The 7,286-nt window shown below is 43.0% G+C and overlaps 1 long non-coding RNA gene across 1 annotated transcript; it reads left to right on the forward strand.

The window, feature by feature from the left end:
• Window positions 1–1,421: 1,421 nt before the first annotated feature.
• On the forward strand, window positions 1,422–6,695 carry LOC104909389 (uncharacterized). Its single transcript, XR_004158657.2, has 3 exons — window positions 1,422–1,533; window positions 2,268–2,349; window positions 3,950–6,695. It is a non-coding gene; the product is annotated as an uncharacterized LOC104909389 (long non-coding RNA).
• The last annotated feature ends 591 nt before the right edge of the window (window positions 6,696–7,286 follow it).

A 7,286-nucleotide genomic window follows, 5' to 3' on the forward strand; every position in this document is an offset into this window, starting at 1 on the left:
AGAGGACTTCGGTCATTTATGTGGCTTAATTGATGGACTTATTTCCCTGAAGCTTGAAGTCTTTGATTTATTTGCTGAAAATAACAATCTGTTTGTAGATGCTCAGGATGTGCAGTGTGGGTGATAATTCTGTCAGTGCTCGGCTTCTTAATAATCTACAAAATGCTATTAAGATCTTTTAGTTGCTTATTAAGAGGAGTCTTGAATAATGCGTGGCCTGACTACTATATGACCTACATGGATGGTAATACATAGGTGGATTATAAACCTGTCAGAGGGCACTTTGGCTTTTAGTTATGTTCTTTGACAGGAAATAAATGCCTTTCCTCTATGAACTCTATTATCTTAAGCACACCCATACCTCATTTGAAAGAAATTATTAAGATTTATTGCTCAACATCTGGCCACTATTATACTTGAAGCAATCTCCTGCTGCTGCATCTCAGTTAAGTGGGAGAAGGCATTTCTGAGATGAGCAATATCTATGGAGTAAGTAATTCACCAGGAAGTTAGCCCTAGGAGGCTGAGATTTTGCCAAATACTGTTTTTTTTGAGAGAGATTTGGGTTTCTGTGGCACCCTGAGGTCCTCTGCAGTGTTATTCTGAAACACAACACATTGTGACTGTAACAACAGACCCAAAATTCATTCTTACAATGCTGCCAGTATTTTATGATCCTGAAAAGATTTTTCTTAGTATATGGCTGGGGACCATCTGTGTGAGCCTTAGTGTGAAAGTAATTTTTCTGCCTCTGGATGAAGTATTAGATGAGCAGGAGTGGACTTAGTGAATGCTGGACTTGGCCAATAAATTCCCTTAGTGTGATTTTGTAAGCAGGTGGTTTGGAACAGAAAACTTTTCAACCCAGGGAATTTCTGAAATACTGAGCAACTGTCTCCTGCTAGATGCATGTGGAAGTGATTGCTAATAGCTCATTGCACGAATTAGGAAATTTTAAACTGATGGAACTCAGAGAGCCCACTCAGCTTCATCTGGATTCATGCAGGTGCAACTGGAGAGCGAAACCTCGTCCATCAGAGATCTTGATTCAGGACATCTTCAGATGCTCAGTAACCCATGGATAGCCACAAATCATGCAGTAAAATCCTGCTCTCGAGTAGAGAAAATTTGGAAATGTATAAGGGAACGGGGAGGCAGGGTCATGGAAAGCCCTATATTAAAGTTGTCACTAGAGTACAGAAGCTTTTTCCCTCCTTGCTATCCATTTTATTACCAACAGTTCTCATTTCCCTAATTTAATTAGCTAGCAAAAGACCATTTACATCCATTAAATAAATCAGCATTCTGGTTCATTGTGAAGCTAATGATCCAGTCTCTAATTCATGTGGTTACAAGGAACTGGATAAACAAAAGTAGCTGTTGCCAGCAAAATCCTGCCCTGATAAAACCCAACTTTGCCAGCCCCTTGCAGGCAAACCTGGTGCTCCCTGCCCTTCATACCTGGATGCTGAAAAGTTCTGGAGGATTCAATGGAAGATGTGTGTGGTCCCCATTCTTCCCCTGGTGGACATGGTAAGTCCTTACTCTGCCTGCTTATCCATAGATGTTAAGTGTTGAGCAGGGGTCTGGCTATAGAGACTTAACATTTAGCTCAAGAGCAATCTTTTTTTTTTTTAATTTTCTTTATTTTCTCTTACTTTTGCAGCTTTGGAGGCCACTAGGTTAATCTTGGATACGGTGTAGATGAAAGGCCTTAGACCATTTCCAGGAATCCCAGTGTTGAACTTGAATTTAACTTAGAGGCCATGCTGGATGGAGACTGTCTTAAGCACATGGTTCTCATTTTCTCATGGCCATGGTCAAGAATCACTACTTCCTCATTCAGAGGGTGGTGAGGCACTGGAACAGGTTGCCCAGAGAGGCTGTGGATGTCCCATCCCTGGTGGTATTCAAGGCCAGGCTGAATGTGGCTCTGGGCAGCCTGGGGGGGTTGAAACTAGATGATCTTTGGGTCCTTTTCAACCCAGGCCATTCTGTGATCCTATGATTCTATGATTCTATGATTCAGTGGTATTGAAAATGGTTCCTCACAGCTCCTTGTGAGGATCTGACCTGAGTCTAGAGTCTTTTATGCTCGTAATGTTGGTATCACTGGTGTCACTCCAAATTCAGACCAGAATAATCCAGGAAAACAGAGGACTCTGCTTCCATATTCTTCAGGCTAGATATCCAGAGATGGATTAGTCTAAATGAATCCTAAATGACTAACTTTGTGCTCTTTTATTCTATTTTTCTTTTTATTCAAGCACTGGAGAGTCGTGCTTTGAAGTCTGGACTCCCAGCTTCATTCATCTGAGATAACTCCCTCCAGGAGTACCAAAATAACAGGTCAGAATTTGGCTCTTCTGACACTGTGGGGATGTTCTTCTGACAGCACTTTGACTGCACTGACCACCCCACAGATCTGTCAGTCATTTATTTCAGTTCTAAGGACTAAAGGCATCACTCTGTACACCAAACTCAGACACATTTCTTTATAGCTTCTTTAATAGACTTGTGTCAAACACTTTTCAGACAATCTAGCCATCTGGGTCTAAGCTTGTCCTCCTAGGAATGGATTTATAACTGATATATCTGAGCTAAGACCTTTTTCAGACTAAAAACTTCTTCAACCTTCAGAGAAAGTATAGCTCCCCATGTATATATATGGGGAACAGGCTCCCCAGGGAGGTGGTTGAGTCACCACCCCTGAATGTGTTTAAAAACCATTTGGAGGTGGTGCTCAGGGATTTAGCAGAGGGCTGTTAGAGTTAGGGTAGTGGTTAGGTTGTAGTTGGACTGGATGATCTTCAAGGTCTTTTCCAACCTGAACAATTCTATGATGCCGTGATTCTATGAGAGCTTGAATGTAGGTATAACTCAGGAATAACCTTGGACCTTACTGTAAATTGCTCTGATGTAGGTTGGCCACTCTCTCTCTAAAGGCAAATAATTTCTCAGTGAATTTCAAATGACAAAGTACACAATAAAAAGATGAAAAAGTTGCAGCGTTGTTCCAAGCCACAAAAATCTATTACCTTTTTCATATTTTTAAGCCAATACCCCGCTGTTTCCTGAAAGACTTTCTCTTTTATTTGGTCCATCATTTAAAACAAAGCCTATCCACATTTGTGAAGGGAATAATTGGAAAGGAGAATTAGAGTGCAAGATAATGTAATAACTTCTTAAGCCCTGAAAGGAAACAAGTCTGTGGAAATAGAAAGTACTGGAATAGAAAATATATTTGTCTTTGGAAAGTAGTAGCTAAAATACCCAGGGCAGCTTGTGTAGAGTGTGGAAAGAGAAAGAAGTTTGTGCAGATTGATTGGAACCACTTTAATGTTCAGTGTCCCAAGCAGATCAGCTGAATTATCTATTGGTAGTCTCTGTCCTTTGCCCACAAAGAGAATACTCAGACTAAATGCTGATCTTTTTGAAGTGTGTAGAATTAGGTGATGCAAATTGTACTTTGACATCTATTATAAAATCCACCAGAGACTGCAGGAAACAAAGAGAGATCTCCAGGTTCGTTGTCCAAAGAACTACCTCTGAGTTTTTTGGGTGAAAAAAGTCAAAGGTTTCCCTGGGAGCCTTTGTGCTGCCTGCTTCAGGACCTTAGTTTGTAAACTGAGGTCACAAGCAGAGTCACCTAAGGCACTTGATATAGCCAGTGGAGAGAAAAAGAGAGAGACAACTTCAGGGGACAATTCTGAGCAGGAACATGAGCTGGCACGATAATAGATGTGCTGAATAGGGTTGTCATGATAGGCATTAATCTTAGCTTGTTAGATGGGAGCAGTGTCTTCCTTCATGTCCGCCCACTATCAAGAGCATCAGAGCTGCTGCCAAAACCAGGAATCCAGCAACAGCGTTCCTCAAGTGAAGGTTTAATCACCTTTTAGAATTAAAACCCACTTAGCAATTTTTAATTTTTTTTTTTTTTTTCCAGCTTTGGCTTCAGAATCAAATAGGGCTGAAAACAGAAGGCAAAGGAAAACTGCAGTGCCAAAACAGACTGAAAATTATGAAAGCATTTTTGAGTTCCAAGAAGTTAAAAAAAAAAAAGAACCCTGAAATGAAATTTGGTATGTTTTTGCCCAGTATGTCTTTGTTTTCTCTCCCCATGATACTGAGTCACAGCTAAGTACGCCCATTGGAACTTTAATAGGAACAATGTGTTTCTTCTTCTGAGGTGGTAGGGAGTAACATGATTCTTAGTTATTCGGATAAGCACTTGTGTTCTATGCAAGTCCTCCTGATAAATGCATGGGTATTGCTGTTGCTTAGTATGCTGAACTGGATTTCAAAGAATCACTGAATTGTAGGGGTTGGAAGGAACCTCTGGGATTGTAAGCAACAATGCTTTGGGTATGAAATAGAGGAGGTGCTGCATCTGAACAGAAGTCTTAGAAATTAATGACAGCTGTTGATGCAGTGTGGTAAAGGCTAGAGGAGCTTTTTCTCTTGCTAATAGAGGCCTTGGTAAAAAGTTGCATTTCTTCCCTGAAGTGTCTGTTGCATATTATCCCATCTCAGACACGAATCCTGTACTGACATCCTTAGTGATGCTTGAATATGCAAGACAGATGAGGCAGCCACTGCGTGATTGGCTTGTCTGGGTAATCTCCAAGGTAAAGTGGAAGGGCACTGTGTATTTTTCTCTATTCTGTAGTCCTGAGTATTGATTAGTGAACTTTTAACAGCAAAATTCTGATGGTTTCTGGTGGTACTATCCTAAGAAACACATCTCTAAGCAATCTGATTTATCTGCAGATGTCTGTTCATTGCAAAGCAGCTGGATAGATGACCATCAAACACACCTTCCAACTCAAATGATTCCATGATTCTACGATTTTTGTTAACCTCCTTTATGAGCCTGTTGCAATTTCACATCTTGAGCTTGAATTTAAGGAACTTTGGGAGCTTCCTTCAGTGTGTGACTGTAAAATCTACATTGCTTGGCAGTCTTTGGGACAGTCATCCATCTCCATCTCCCACTCACAAACTGGGAGACCTGTTCATGAGTGATGCACACTCATCTGGTGAGATCATACCTTGAGTACTGTGTATAACTTCGGGCTTCTCACTACAAGAAAGATACTGAGGCTCTGGAGCATGTCCAAAGAAGGACAAATGAAGCTGTGAAGGGTCTGGAGCACAGGGAACTGGGATGGTTCAGTCTGGAGAAGAGGAGGATCAGGGGAGACCTTACTGCTCTCTACAACTACCTTTGGGTTGTAGCAAGGTGGGGGTTGGCCTCTTCTCCCAGGTAACAATGATAGGATGAGAGGGAATGGCTTTGAGTTCACCAGAGGAGGTTCAGATTGGATATTAGGAAAAATTTCTTCTCCAGTAGAGTGGTAGTGCATTGGAACTGGCTGCCCAGGGTTGTGGTGGAGTCACCATCCCTGGAGGTGTTCAAGTACCATGGAGATGTGGCTCTGAGGGACATGGTCAGTGGACATGGTGAGGATGGGTTGGTGTTGGACTTGGGGCACTTGGAGGTCTTTTCCAACTTTAGAGTTAATATGATTCTATGATCTCTCTTTCTTTCAGAAGCTGCCCTTCACAAACCATGCCCACATGCATTCAAGTCCAGTCCTTGCTTCCAAAGTTAATTACATTTCTTCTCTGAAAGAGAATTCCTGCACCATTGTCATTCATCATCTGCATGTCAGTCTTGTGGTAAGATGTATGGTACTGTGTACTCCTTGCAGGGCCTGGAGTGTCCCAGTGGTGTTTTCTGAAAGTCATTTTGAGTAATCATCCCTGGAGGGTCCCTCGAGCACATTCAGCTCTACACAAAGTGGCCTCATAACCTCCTCATTTGCACTTTGCAAAGCCCTGCTCCTTTCCCCCTCCTGCCCTCTGCTCTTTGCAGAAAGACAAACAGAAAGAATCATCAGGGAATTATAGAAAATACCAAGTTGGAAGGGACCCACAGCATCATCAACGTCAACACCTGGCCCCACACAGCACTGCCCAAACCCAAACCCAATGTCTGAGAAGTGTCCCAATGCTCCCTGAGCTCCTGCCCTGGGCATCCTGTTCCATGCCCACCGCCCTCTGGGGCACAGCCTTTTCTTCACACCCTGGCCTTCCCCTGATATAGCTCCATGCCATACTCTCAGGTCTTGTCTCTGTCACCAGAGAGCAGAGATCTGTGTTGCCAATCCACTCCCTGTGAGGAGCTGCAGGCCGCTGTGAGGAGGTGCAGGCCGCCATATTGGAGCTGCAGATTGCCATGCTGGAGCTGGAGGCCACCAGGAGGAACTGCAGACTGCCATGAGAAGATGCAGGCTGCCATGCTGGAGTTGTAGGCTTTCATGTGTTCTCCCCTCAGCCTCCTTTTTTTCTAGGCTGAACAAACCAGTGGATTTCAGAGTGCACAGACACAGCTGAAGTGCATGCAGACACAGCTGAAGGGCATGCAGACCTGAAGCAGACCTTCCCAAGCTTTTTTCTTACATAGCTCTCAGAGCACTCTTATCCTTACTGCCTCCTGATTTTCCAAGTAACTGACAGGATGAGAGATCAAGTGCAGGGGATGTTCAGATTGGACATTAGGAAAATCTTCTCAGAAGGAGCCATAATGCATTGGCATAGCTGCCCAGGGAGGTGGTGGAGTCATCATCCCTGGAGGTGTTCCAGAACTGTGGGGATGTGGCACTGAGGGACATGGTCAATGGGCATGGTGAGATGGGTTGGGGTTGGATGTAGAGATTTTAGATTCAAACCTTAATGATTCTATGATTCTCTGTTGAGTCCCTGAGGTGAGAAGGGTTCTTCATGCTCCAGGCATGGCTGTGTGCTTGCCGGATGCAGGACCTGTAACTCAAGATCTTTTTCTCATGGAAGAGCTTCATACAAAAGCATCAATTAAATCTTTAGCATCAAGGTGCATTGAGATTCATGGCTTTTCTGCTCTCTCTCCTCTACTTCTTATTCATGCCATCACGCTGCTGTTTGCTATCCTTTTTTTCCCTGCCAGCACAGGTGCTCTGATGAGAATTTTGAGGAATGGATCCAGCTTAGAAACAACATAGCCAAAACAGATAATTGTTTTCTAATTGTTTGCTTCCCTGATTCCATTTTTCCTACCGTATTCAGCCACAGCTTTGCCGTACTACGCCCTGATGTGACATCTGGGGAAGAGGAGACAAGGACTGGGAGGCTATTGTTTAATCTGATAGTGCTGCAAAGGAAAATGTATTAAGAAATCACAGCCTGAAGTGCAAGACCTCTAACTGAAATAACGGAGGATTAATATCACATTCCTTTAAATT

The sequence above is a fragment of the Meleagris gallopavo genome, chromosome 1 (genome assembly GCF_905368555.1).
Source record: "Meleagris gallopavo chromosome 1, MGAL_WU_HG_1.1, whole genome shotgun sequence".
Classification (NCBI taxonomy): domain Eukaryota; kingdom Metazoa; phylum Chordata; class Aves; order Galliformes; family Phasianidae; genus Meleagris; species Meleagris gallopavo.